The 14,380-nt window shown below is 38.5% G+C and overlaps 1 protein-coding gene across 2 annotated transcripts in view; it reads right to left on the bottom strand.

Annotated features, from left to right (window-relative positions):
* The window catches only part of EFHC1 (EF-hand domain containing 1), a 58,788-nt gene that overhangs the window by 5,443 nt on the left and 38,965 nt on the right, over positions 1 to 14,380 (bottom strand). The gene's annotated exons all lie outside the window — the stretch shown is intronic.

The following is a 14,380-nucleotide window of genomic DNA, read 5'->3' as shown; positions in this document are numbered from 1 at the left end:
ACTTCAGAGTTTTGTTTTTAAGTGATAGAAATATCTTAATAGTAGTACTATGATGAAGAAATCAAAAAAAGGTCAAAAGGGAAATTTAAAAAAAATCTTTAAAGAAATGAAAATGTAAATACAACATACTAAAATATGGGAGGCAGCAAAAGCAGTTCAAAGAGGGAAGTTTATCACAGTAAATGTCTACATTAAGAAAAAAAGGATCTTGGGGTGCATGGGTGGCTCAGTTAAGCATCTACCTCTTGATTTCGGCTCAGGTTTGTGAGATCAAAACCTGCATTTGGGCTGTGTGCTGGGTGTGAAGCATCCTTCAGATTCTCTTTTTCCCCTCTCCCTCTGCTCCCATCTCTGGGTCATGCAAAACAACAATAACAAAACTCAAAACACACTAACTTTATACCTCAAGGAACTAGAAAAAGAAAAAACTAAGCACAAAGTTAGCAGAAGGAAGGAAATGGTAAAAATCAGAGCAGAAAAATGATAGAAAAATCCATGAGACTAAAAGCTGGTTTTGTGAAAAGATAAGCAAAACTGACAAGCTTTTACCTGCACAGAGGAAAAAAAAGGACAAAATCAGAAATGAAAGATGTTACAAAAGATGTTACAAATCATAGAAATACAAAGAATCGTAAGAGATCATTATTAATAATTATACATCAACAAATTGGATTACCTAGAAGAAATGAGTAAATTCCTAGAAACAAAACCAACTAAGACTGAATCATTGAGCTAGAAAATCTGAGCAGACCAATAACAACTAAGGAGGTTGAGTTGGTAATAAAAAAAATCTCCCAACAAAGTAAAGCTAAGGACCAGATCATTTCACTGATGAATGCTACCTAGCATTTAAAGAAAAATTCGTAACAATCCTTCTCAAACTCTTCCAAAAAAACTGAAGAGAAAGGAACACTCACAAGCTCTTCTTACAAGGCCAGGTTTACCCTGATACCAAAGCCAGACAAGGACACTATAAGAGAAGTATACACCAATATCTTTCGTGAATATAGATGCAAAAATCTTCAACAAAACACTGGCAAAGCAAATTCAACAGCACGTTAAAAGGATCATATACCATGATCAAATTATATTTATCCTTAGTATGCAATAATGGTCCAACATACACAAAAATCAATAAATGTGATATACCACATTAACAGAATGAAAGATAAAAATCACATCATCTCAATAAAGAAAAAGCATCTGACAAAATTCAAGATTCTTTCAGGACAAAAACTCAACAAATTAGGTATAGAAGAAATGTACCTCAACATTACAAAGGCCACATATGACAAACCCACTGCTAACATCATACCCAACAGTGAATAAGAAAAGGATGCCCATGCTTGCTGTTTGCATCCAACTAGACCTAGCCATTAGGCAAGAAAAAGAAACAAAAGGCATCCAAATACAAAAGAAGGAAGTAAAATGGTCTCTGTTCACAAATGATGTGTACTATGTACAGAAAACCTTAAGAACTCCACCAAAAGAATGTTAGAACTAATCAACAAATTCAGTTAAGTTGCAGGATACAAAGATCAGTTGTGTTTCTATACATTAACAATGAGCTATCTAAAGGAAAAAAATAAAAATTCCACTTATAATAGCATCAAAAACAATAAAATAGTTAGGGATAAATTTAAGGACATGAAAGAAAGATATACTGAAAACTAAGACACTGAAAGAAATTAAAGGCACAAACAAATGAAAAGATACCTTGTGTTCTTGCATTGGAAGAATTAATAACTGTTTAAATGTCCAAAGTGATCTACAAATTCAGTGCAATCCTTATCAAAGTTTCAATGGCATGTTTCACAGAAATAGAAAAAACAATCCTAAAATTTGCATGGAACCACAAAAATCCCAAATAGCCAAAGCAGTCTCAAGAAAGAAGAACAAAGCTGGAGCATCACACTTCCTGATTTCAAACTATCATTACAAAGCTATTGTAATCAGGGATGCCTGGGTGGCTCAGTTGGTTAGGTGGCTGCCTTCAGCTCAGGTCATGATCCCAGCATCTGGGATCAAGTACCGCATCTGGCTCCTTGCTCCAGGGGAAGCCTCTGCCTGCCACTCTGCCTGCCTGTGCTCTATCTCTCTGACAAATAAATAAATAAATAAAATCTTAAAAAAAAAAAAAAGCTCCTGTAGTTGAAACTACCTGGGACTGGCATAAAAAGAGATACATAAGCCAATGGAACAGAATAGAGCCCAGAAATAAGCTCATGCATGTATGCTCAACTGTCTTTGACAAGGGTGCCAAGAACACAATGGGGCAGGACAGTCTCTTCAGTAAGTGGCTGGGAAACCTGGGTATCCCCACAAAAGAATGAAATCAGATCCCTATTTTATAGAACTCACAAAAATTAATTCAAAGTGATTTAAGACTTAAACACAAAACCTGGGATTTGGACTCCGTAGAAGTAAACAAAAGAAAAAAGCTCCTTGACATTAGTCTTGGCAATGTTTTTTTGGACACCAAAAGACACAGTCAACAAAAGCAAGACAAACAAGTGGAACTACATCAAACCAAAAAAGTTTCTGCACAGCAAAAGAAAAAAAATCAACAAAATGAAAAGGCAACCTGTGAAATGGGAGAAAATATTTACAAACTGTCTTAGTCTGTTCAGGCTAGTCTAACAAAATACCAGAGACTGGTTAGCTTATAAACAACAGAAATTTATTTTTCTCAGTTATGGAGGGTAAAAGTCCAGGATCAGGGCACCCCAGATTCCACGTGGTGGCTGGTGAAGGCTCTTGTTTGTTCATAGCCAGTGTCTCCTCTCTGTGTCCTTACATGATGGAAAGGGGCTAGCAAGTTCTCTGGGTTTTTTTGTTTTTTTGCTCTTTGGGTTTTTTCTAAAAGATTTTGTTTATTTATTCTACTGACAGATCACAAGTAGGCAGAGAGGCAGGCAGAGAGAGAGGAGGAAGCAGGCTCCCTGCTGAGCAGAGAGCCGGATGTGGAGCTTGATCCCAGGACTCCAGGATCATGACCTGAGCCAAAGGCAGAGGCCTTAACCCACTGAGCCACCCAGGTGCCCAAGTTTTGTTTTGTTTTGTTTTAAATATAAACACTAACCCCATTCATAGGGTTCTCATGATCTAATCACTTTCCAAAGGCCCTTCCTCTTAATAATATCACATGGCCTTTTAATATGGATCGAGATATCAACATATAAATTTTGGGGGGAGGACACAAACATTCAAACTATAGCATAAACCATATATCTGATAAGGGGTTAATACCTAAAACATAAAAGGAATTCATATAACTCAATAACAAAAAAATAAACAATCCTATTAAGACATGGACAAATGACCTGAGTAGACATTTTTCCAAAAAGGATATGCAAATCCCAATGAGAACATGAAAAGATGCTCAAGTTCACTAATCTTGAGGGAAATGCAAATCAAAACCAAAATGAGATATCATACCTGTTAGAATGGTCATCATCAAAAAGACAAGAGCCAATAACCTGGGGAGGCTGTGGAGGAAAGGGAACTCTTGTACCCTCCCACTGTGGGTAGGAATATAAAATAGTATAGCCATTATGGAAAACAGTCATGGAATATCCTCAAAAAATTAAAAATAGAACTATAATAGTATCTAACAATCCCACTTCTGGATATATTTCTGAGGGAAATGAAATCAACCTCAAAGAGACATGTGCACTGCACTCCCATATCACTGCAGCATTATTCACAATGGCCAAGAAATGAAAACAACCTAAATGTCCATAGATGGAAAAAAAACATAGATTAAAAATGTGATACATATATAAAAAACATGACACAATGGAATGTTACTCAGCCAAAAAAAAGAAGGAAATCCTGCCATTTGTGATAACATGGATGAACCTGAAGGATATTGTGCTTTGTGAAATAACCCAGAGAAAAACAAATACTGTATAATCTCATTTTATGTGTGGAATCTAAAAAATGTTGAAGTCCAAGGGCTGGGGGAGGGGAGTGATGTTGGTCAAGAGTACAAACAATCATTAACAAGGTGAATAAGTTCTGGAGGTCTAATGTACAGCACTGTGGCTACAATCAGTAATATTGTCCCATATACCTAATATTTGCAAAGAGATCTTAAGCATTCCCAGTACACACACACACACACACACACATATAAATGGTAGCCATGTGAGGTGATGGATGTGTTAATTAACTTGATTGGTATACATTGTGAATAACTGCCACAAACCACCATGTTGTACATATTAACTGTATACATTTAGACCTCAATAAAATGGAGGGGGAAATTGTTGTATGATGAATTTGGAGTCAAGTTCCAGGATTCACTGTACATGAAGTGGATTAAGGGAAAGAGTGGGCATGGGAAGATACGTCAGGAGGTATTGTGGACGTCAAGGTAAGCCGTGATGGAAGTATGGCAGACACTGGTGGTTCGCTGTGCAATCTTTATCCTCTCCTTTTCCTAACACGGTCCTTATTTTGTTTGGAGCAGCCGCTAGGAGTGGCTGCATGACACAGCCCAGAAAATGAGATGTCAGCAGAAGTTACTGGGTGGGGCTCCTGGATAAGCCCTTTAAAAACAGGAAAGACATGGTGAGATTGGCTGTTCAGTCCTTTACCCTTTGTCCTTCCCCTTCTTCCTGCCTGGATTCTATAGATGCAATGCTGGAGAAGGAACATTCACTTTGTGGCCACAGAATGAAAAGCAGGAGGGCAAAAACTACTTGCTAAGATGTCTGAGAAGAGGGAGAAAAAATATCATTTCTCTGCTGGCATTGCAAAGCCACCATACCAGCTCTAGACCACTTCCCTCAAGATGCTGTATTCCAGGAAGAACATAAAACTCCACTGGGTTAAGCTAATTCTGTTATTATGTGCGGACAAATGAAGTTCATAACTGACAGAGTGCTTTAAATTGGGAAATGGTGGGGCAAATGAATAGAAGGCAGAGGCAAGACATATTATGGAATAAAAGAATTTAACATATTGAACATGGCGCAAAATAAAAGAGGTCAAAGGTATCTTCTAGGTTTCAAACCAAGGCAGATGGAACACTGATGTGATTAAGAAAAAGTGGGCAATTAACATTTATTGCTTGTCTCCTGTGTGTGCCAGACACTATGCTGGCGCTTTACATATGTTATCACAACTCACTGCTATCTCCACTTGATGAGACAGAAAGAAGGAAGAAGAAAGAAGGAAAAGCAGTTGTGCTACAAAAATGAAAATGACAACGGCCTCGTTTTTTTGTTGTACAAATGGTAAGATACTGTGACTCAGCTGGCTGAGGACACATGGAAAGGCCAACAGGTATCTAGGATAGAATCAGGAGAATGGTCAGAATGGAGAGCAGCTTATTTAGACACTGTGCAATGAAATAAGATTGTCAAGAGCGTTTAGCAAAAGCAAGTAAGAGGACCAAAAATAGGATCTTGAGAGACATCAACCCAGTAGACAAAATGTATTAAAAAGATACAAAGAATAGGCTTCCAGAGAAGTAGCAGGAATATCAGAGACTCTTACTTTCTAGAACTCAAAAAAGTTTTTTTTAAAAGGGGGTGGTAAAGACTTCCAGAGAAGATGGTGGACTAGGTGGGTCCTGGGATCACCTCAACCCATGGATACACCTAGATAATACATCAGTGTAAATAGCCCAAAAAATGATCTGAAGAGTGGTCGAACAGATACATCCAGCTAAATGTAGAGAAGTGGCCGCACTGAGAGGATAAGAAGGGCAGAGATGTGGTTGGGAAGCAAACAGACCCAGAGAACTGTCTGTGGGAGGGAAGAACTCCAGGAGCGTGGACAGATGCTCAGACCCCACACTTCAGGCACAGGGGACTCACAAGGGAAGATGAATCCCCATAGCATTTGGTTTTGAAAACCAGAGGGGCCTAACAATCAGTAGATCTTAACACCTGGAACTTTTTGTTTTGTTTTGTTTTGTGAGTCATAAATATTTTTTTTTTATTTTTTATTTTTTATAAACCTATTTTTATCCCCAGGGGTACAGGTCTGTGAATCACCAGGTTTACACACTTCACAGCACTCACCAAAGCACATACCCTCCCCAATGTCCATAATCCCACCCCCTTCTCCCAAACCCCCTCCCCCCAGCAACCCTCAGTTTGTTTTGTGAGATTAAGAGTCACTTATGGTTTGTCTCCCTCCCAATCCCATCTTGTTTCATTTATTCTTCTCCTACCCACTTAAGCCCCCATGTTGCATCACCACTTCCTCATATCAGGGAAATCATATGATAGTTGTCTTTCTCTGCTTGACTTATTTCACTAAGCATGATACGCTCTAGTTCCATCCATGTTGTCGCATATGGCAAGATTTCATTTCTTTTGATGGCTGCATAGTATTCCATTGTGTATATATACCACATCTTCTTGATCCATTCGTCTGTTGATGGACATCTAGGTTCTTTCCATAGTTTGGCTATTGTGGACATTGCTGCTATAAACATTCGGGTGCACGTGCCCCTTTGGATCACTACGTTTGTATCTTTAGGGTAAATACCCAATAGTGCAATTGCTGGGTCATAGGGCAGTTCTATTTTCAACATTTTGAGGAACCTCCATGCTGTTTTCCAGAGTGGCTGCACCAGCTTGCATTCCCACCAACAGTGTAGGAGGGTTCCCCTTTCTCCGCATCCTCGCCAGCATCTGTCATTTCGTGACTTGTTGATTTTAGCCATTCTGACTGGTGTGAGGTGATATCTCATTGTGTTTTGATTTGTATTTCCCTGATGCCGAGTGATATGGAGCACTTTTTCATGTGTCTGTTGGCCATCTGGATGTCTTCTTTGCAGAAATGTCTGTTCGTGTCCTCTGCCCATTTCTTGATTGGATTAAGGAAACAGTTAACAAAATCAAAAGACAACTGACAGAATGGGAGAAGATATTTGCAAACGACATATCAGATAAAGGACTAGTGTCCAGAATCTATAAAGAACTTATCAAACTCAACACCCAAAGAACACCTGGAACTTTAAAAAATCCCAGAGCAGCTTTGCTCTGGGAGAGCCAGGAGGGCAAGAGGAAACCGAGTCTCTGCCTTTAAAGAGACAGCACAACAAAGAACCCTGCTGAGATACAGCATAGAAGCAGCAGTTTGAAAAACGCGGGGGGTATCAAGGAGGGAGATTTGTTTACTAATCTCAGAGTGTGTCCTGGAGGGACTGGACACTTTGGGAAACTTCTTTAAGAACAAAAGAGAAGGGGGGCCTGGGGGCTCAGTTGGTCAAGTGGTTGACTTCAGCTCAGGTCATGATTTCAGGGCCCTGGGATTGAGCCTTTCATCAGCTCCAGGCTCAGTGGGGACTTTGCTTCTCCCTCTCCCTCTACCCCTCCCCCTGTTCATACACTCTTTCTCTCCCTCTCTCAAATAAAATATTTAAAAAAAAAAAAAAAAGGAACAAATGAGCAGGTACCATTTTCTCCTCCCTAAAATACAAGGACACCTGTGGGAACCAGGGCAACATAAACACTCTCCATCTAGCTTGCAAACAGCACATCCCATCTGTGGGGTCTCCTGCAGACATGACCTTTCCATCCTGGTCTGAGCAGGAGTTTTCCTACCCGCCCTTGTGACCGCAGGTCCCCTTATACTGAAAATCAGCATGGACCTTGCTGGCACAGTGCAACCTGACCCCTCCAACCTGACCTCGGCAGGAGTCCATCCTAAGTGGTGCCACAAGCCAGGCAGGGTGCAAGCAGCCCAGATGGGCGAGCACCACTCCAAAATGACTCCTGCTCCAGGGTGAGGGAATGATCACCACATACACACCATTAGGACTATAGCCCCAGCAGTAGGCTAGGGCCAGATGTCTGGTCTAACTACAGACCCTGCCCACCAATGAAAGTTTCTCAGTACCCCCCTGCAGTTTAGTGCTACTACAGCTTTGGCCAATGTCTGGTCTGAAACTCAAACCCAAGGTGGCCCCAGACTGGCCCACTAATACCAAAGGGACCAAAAACTGCCACAACAAGCAAAGAGAACCACTGCACACAACTGGGCTGAAGGCAAGAGACAGAGAGTAAGACAAAATGAGACCAAATAATATATCCCAAATGAAAGAACAGAACAAAATCACAGCAAGAGAGCTAAACAAAACCGAGATAAGTAATATACCTAACAGAGAATTTAAAATATTGCTCATAAAGTATCATTGAACTTGAGTGGATAACCTCTGTGAGACCTTCAACAAAGAGATAGAAAACACTGAAAAGAACCAATTACATAGATGAAGAACTCAAAAACTAAAATAAAATATATAGATTTTATATATATAATTTATATATTAACATATACATATACACTATATATACATATCCTTTGGTACACTAAAATAAAATATTAGCCTAGAATAAGCAGAACAAATCAGCGACCTGGAGAACACAGTTCAGGAGAGCAATCAAGCTGAGCAGGAGAGAGAAAAAATAATAATAAATGAAAATGGATTAAGGAACACAAGAATACTGTCAAGTGTAGAAACATCCAGGTTATAGGAATCCCAGAAGGAGAAGAGAGATCAAAAGTGGAAGAAAATGTGGTTGAAGAAATAATAGCTGGAAATTTCCTGAATTTGGGGAAGGATACAGAAATCTACAACCAGGAGGCATAGGAAGGCCCCAACAAAATCAACCTAAGGAAGTCCACATCAAGACACATAGTAATTAAAACGGCAGAAAGTAATAATGAAGAGAATCTTAAAAGCAGCAAGAGAAACGAAAACAGTTACATCCAAAGGAATCCCTATAAAGCTATCAGTTAATTTTTAAGCAGCAATTCTGAAGGCCAGAAGGCATATATTCAAAGAGCTGAAAGAAGAAAACCCTGCATTCAAGAGAACTCTGTGCAGCAAGGCTATCATTAAGGATAAAGAGAGTTTTTCAGACAAACAAAAGCTAATGGAATTCATCACCACTAAATCAACCCTGCATGAAATGTTAAAGGGGACTCTTCCAATGAAAAGGAAAAACTGTAAGTAGGATTTTAAAAAAGAAGGAAGCACAAAAGCAGTAAAATTAAGCATATCTATACAAATTAGTTAAGGAATTAAAAAAATAAAAGGATGTTAAATAGGATACCATACACCTAATCATGGAGGGGAGAGGAGCAAAATTTTAGTGCTTTTAGAATGGGTTCAAACTTAAGTGAACATCAGCTTAATATAGAGTGCTACCTGCAGATGCTATATGCAATCCTAATGGTAACCGCGAATCAAAAACTGGTAACAGATATGCAAAAAATGAAGAGACATGAATTCGAGTATATCACTAAAGAAAGCCAGCAAACCAGGAGAGCAGAGCACAAGAGAAGAAAGGACAGAGATGAAATACAAAAACAGTCATAAAACAGGAACAGAATGGCAATAAGCACATATCCATCAGTAATCACTTTGAATGTAAATGGACTATGCTCCAATCAAAAGACATAGGGTGATGGAATGGACAGAAAAGCAAGACCCAGTGGTGCCTGGGTGGTTCAGTCAGTTAAGTGTCCTACTCTTGATCTTAGCTCAGGTCTTGATTTCAGGGTCGTGAGTTTAGGCCCCACAGTGGGCTCCACGCTGGGCATGGAGCCTACTTTAAAAAATTAAAAAATAAATAAAAACTAAAAGCAAGATCCACCTATATATTACGCTGGCTATAAAAGGCTCATTTCAGATCTAAAGACACATGCAAATTAAGTGAAGGGATGGAAAAGCATTTCTCATCCAAATGGCAGTGAAAAGGAAGCCAAAGTAGCAATACTTATATCAGACAAAATAGACTTTATTATTTTTTAAGATTTGTTTGAGAGAGAGTGTACAAGCAGGGAGAAAGGCAAAGGGAGAGGGTAGAAGTCTCCTTGCTGAGTGGGGGAGGCTGATATATGGCTCAATTTCACGACCCTGAGGTCACTTCACAACTCTGAGCCAAAACCAAGAGTGGGACGCTTAGCCAGCTGAGCCACCAGGTGCCCAGAAAAAACAGACTTTAAAACAAAGACTGTGAGAGGAGACAAAGAAGGACACTATATAAAGGGAATACTCCCACAAGAAGATATAGCAATTATAAATATTTATGCACCCAACATAACATAACCAGTTAAAACAAACATAAAGGAAGTAAACAATAATATTGCAGTAATAGTAAGGGACTTTAACACCCCACTGACATCAACAGATAGATCATCCAAACAGAAAATCAACAAAGAAATAGTGGCTTTGAATGACACACTAGACCAGATGGACTGAAGAGATATACTCAGAACATTCTATCCTAAAACAGATTACACATTCTTTTTGAGTGCATATGGAATGTTCTCCAGAGAGACTATATGTTTGGCCACAAAACAAGTGTCAACAAATTCAAAAAGACTGAAGTCATACCATGCATCTTTTCTGACCACAATACCATAAAACTAGAAATCAACCACAAGAAAAAAAAAATCTGAAAAGAACACAAATACGTGGAGGTTAAATAACATGCAACTAAACAATGACTAGGTCAACCAAGAAATCAAAGAGCAAATAAAAAATACATTAAGATGAATGAAAATGAAAACACAATGGTCTAAAATCTTTGGGATGTAGCAAAAGCAGTTCTAAGAAAGAACTTTATAGCAATACAGGCCTACTCAAGAAGCAAGAGAAATCTCAAATAAACAAACTAACCTTAAATCTAAAGAAACCAGAAAAATATCAAACAAAACTCCAAACCAATAAAGGGAAATAATAAGATTAGGGCAGAAATGAACTAGAATGGTACAATGAAACCAGGAACTGGTTCTTTGAAAAGATCAACAAGACTGATAAACCTTTAGCCAGATTCAATTAAAAAAAAAAAAAAGGATGTGGACCCCACAGAAATTCAAAGGACTGTAAAGGCGTATAATTTTTTTATAATACTCTAATAAATCAAACAACCTAGAAGACATAGATAAATTCCTAGAAATATATGACCTCCCAAAACTGAATCAAGAAGAAGTAAAAATTTGAACAGACTGATTGCCAACAATAAATTTGAATCAGTAACCAAAAAACCCTCAACAAAGAAAAGTCCAGGACCAAATGGCTTCACATGAATTCTACCAATTTCTATTTTTTCTTTTTTAAAGAGAGGGTGGTGTGGGGGAGGAGCAGACGGAAAGGGAGAGAATCTTAAGTAGGCTCCACGCTCAGGAAGGAGCCTGATGTGAGGCTTAATCTCACAGCCCTGAAATCATGAACTGAGCCAAAATCAAGAGTCGGACACTTACCGCTTCACAACATTTTGACTAAGATCAAGTGAAGAGTCAGTCAGACACTTAACTGACTGAGCCACCCAGGCACTCCAATTCTACCAAACATTTAAAGGAGACTAGGTGTTATATGCAACTAATGAATCACTAAACATTACATCAAAAATTAATGATGTATTATATGTCTGATAGTTGAATTTAAATAAAAATAAATTTAAAAAATAAAGAAGACTTAATACCTATTCTTCTCAAACTATTAAAAAAAATTGGGATGCCTGGGTGGCTCAGTGGGTTAAACGTCTGCCTTCAGCTCAGGTCATGATTCCAGGATCCTGGGATCGAGTCCCACATCAGGCTCCTTGTTCAGTGGGGAGCCTGCTTCTCTCTCAGCCTGCTGCTCTCCCTGCTTGTGCTTTCTCTCTCTCTCTCTCAATCTCTTTCTCTGACAAATTAATAGGTAAAATCTTCAAAGAAAAAAAAATAGAGCAAGGAAAGCTTCCAAATTCATTCCATAAGGCCAGCATTACCCTGATACCAATACCAGATAAAAACATTACAAAAAAAGAGCGAGGGAGAGAAAACTACAATCCAATATCTCTCATGAACATAGATGCAAAATTCCTCAAAAAAGTATTAGGAAACCAAATCCAACATTAAAAAAAAAATAATAATTCACCATGATCAAGTGGAATTTATTCCCAGGATGCAAGCATGGCTCAATATTCACAAATCAATGTGATATATCACATCAGTAAGAGAAAGGGATAAAAACCATATGATTATTTCAATATATGCAGTAAAAACATTTGACCAAGTACAATATCCATTCACGATAAAAACCCTCAACATCTCTACCTCTAATATCATACTCAGTGGTAAGAAACAGAGCTTTTCCCCTAAGATGAAGAATAAGACAAGAATTGTCCACTCTCACTTTTATTCAACATGGTACTGGAAGTGCTAGCCATAGCAATTAGACAAGAGAAAGGAATAAAAGGCATCCAGATTGGTAAGGAAGAAGTTAAACTGTCACATTTGCAGATGACATGATACTATTTATAGAAAACCCTAAAAACTCCTACTAGTATGGATACAGAATTCAGTAAGGTCATAGGAAATCAATAGACAAATGGTGATTAACACCCAGTAATGCACAGAATAGTTGAGTATATTATACACCTGAAACTAGCAAAACACCATTTGCTAAAATTTTTAAAGAAAAGTCTTAGAATAAATAAAGGGGGGGGGGATCGTAAAAAGTGACTTACATGTAAATCAAAAAAGGCTAAAGACCAGACCAGGGACTTGGCAAACTATAATAGTTCAAAATCAACCTGCTGCCTGTTCTAAAGAAAGTTTAATTGTCATTCAGCCACACTTTCATTACACATTGCCTATGACTGCTACTTTTACCCTGGAAGGGCAGAGTTGAGTGGTTCCAACAGAGATGGTATGGCCCACAAAGCCTAAACTATTTACTACCCGTCTCCTTACTAAAAATTTTTGCTATCCTGTCATACACTATGAGCTCCCTACACACTCATATATTTGCTCGAGCAAATATATATATATGAATGATAAGGTCTGGCACAAGCCACAAGCTCATATATCTGTTGAATTAATGAAAAAATGACAAGAGACCATTTAAATCTGGAAGTGACCGATGACCTTCATGGAAGCAGTTTATGAAGCATGGATGCTGAAGCAGCCAGAACGGAGGTGGTTACAGACCCAAAACAGAATAATTATATCTGGAGAAATGGGAGCTACTTATCTTTGATAAGAAGGTAAAGAAAGAGGAGTAATAATTCGGGAATTCTCTAAGGTGAAGAATGAGAAAACTGAAGGAACTTACCTTGGATCATGGTCTCATATTTGAGACCAACTGCAAATTGAATATGGAAGAGCTTGGGGCATAAAGAAAACAGAAAAAAAAATGAGAACAGTTGGGAATGTCTGTATGGGAAAAGTGGCTAAAACTAAAATAGGATGAAAAAGCTCACTGAGCAGGGGAGACGCCTCCTCTTGAAAATGACAGCACAAAAGGGGATGCTGGTTAAGCAAGGATATAGGAATACACAGGGCTTTTGTGTAGAGGTGTGGACTTATGAGCATTTGTCTTTTTCTAAGTCTGAGGTCCATATACTGCAACAAGGACCCAAAACCCAAAAGGAACTTCAGATACTGACAATATCAATTACCTGTGCACTTTTAAATTTTCTGGCTCAGAGAAAGAAAATGGCTAGCTCCAAATATTATCATTCTCTGATTGACACTTGACAAAAGAAGTATTCAGGTCTGACAAGTACTCAAGATCCCCTTCCATGATTCTTAGCAATGATTCATCAAATAAAGGATCTGTATCTCCTTGGAGCGGATTCTTGATCAGATGGGAGGCGTTAGGAACCAAAGTCAGAATGGCTAGAAGACATGGAAGGTGTGGCACTGGGATTCATACTACCTTCAGGCATTTTTTTTAAAATAAAATGCTATTATTTGTGTTAACATGGAAAGGGTTTTTATTTTTTAAAACAAATTAATGAATACTTTTAATTTCTCAGATATAATTTTCATTATGGTAAATATCAATAGATATAAACCACACACACAAAAAACTCTTTGTGGTCCTAATTTTTAGGAGTATACAGATGCTCTGAGACCAAAAAGTTTGAGAGTGACCGCCAGAGATGAATGCTTGGTGCTTCTATCAGACGAGATCGGGCGCGTTCAGGGTGGTATGGCCGTAGACTTGGTGCTTCTATCTTAAAGCCCATTCCCCCACCAGGTTCCTTGTTCCATCTCTCACACATACTCCACAAAGCTCCCCTCTTACACATTTGTCAATTTCCCTCTCAGCACAATCATTCCCATGTACGTATAAACATGCTGTTGTTCATTTTAGCTTAAAAATAAGCAAAAACTTCTCCTGTTCCTCTGTCAGCTACTGCCGATGTTTCTTCCTCTTTGCACAAAAAATTCCTCAAAAAAGTGGTCTATACTTCTGTTCTCAAATTCCTCTCCTCCCATACATTATTTTTTTTCTTTAATTTTATTTCTGCAGAGTTGACACACAGTTTCAGGTGCACAACATAGTGGTCAACAAGTTTATACCTTATGTTGTGCTCACCACAAGTAGCTGTGATCCTCCCACTCTCTTAAATCC

The sequence above is a fragment of the Mustela putorius genome, unplaced genomic scaffold (assembly GCF_011764305.1).
Source record: "Mustela putorius furo isolate JIRA1106 unplaced genomic scaffold, ASM1176430v1.1 tig00003983_pilon_pilon_pilon, whole genome shotgun sequence".
Classification (NCBI taxonomy): Eukaryota; Metazoa; Chordata; class Mammalia; order Carnivora; family Mustelidae; genus Mustela; species Mustela putorius.
Note: the sequence above shows the minus strand (reverse complement) of the source record. Positions and strands in the feature narration are given on the sequence as shown.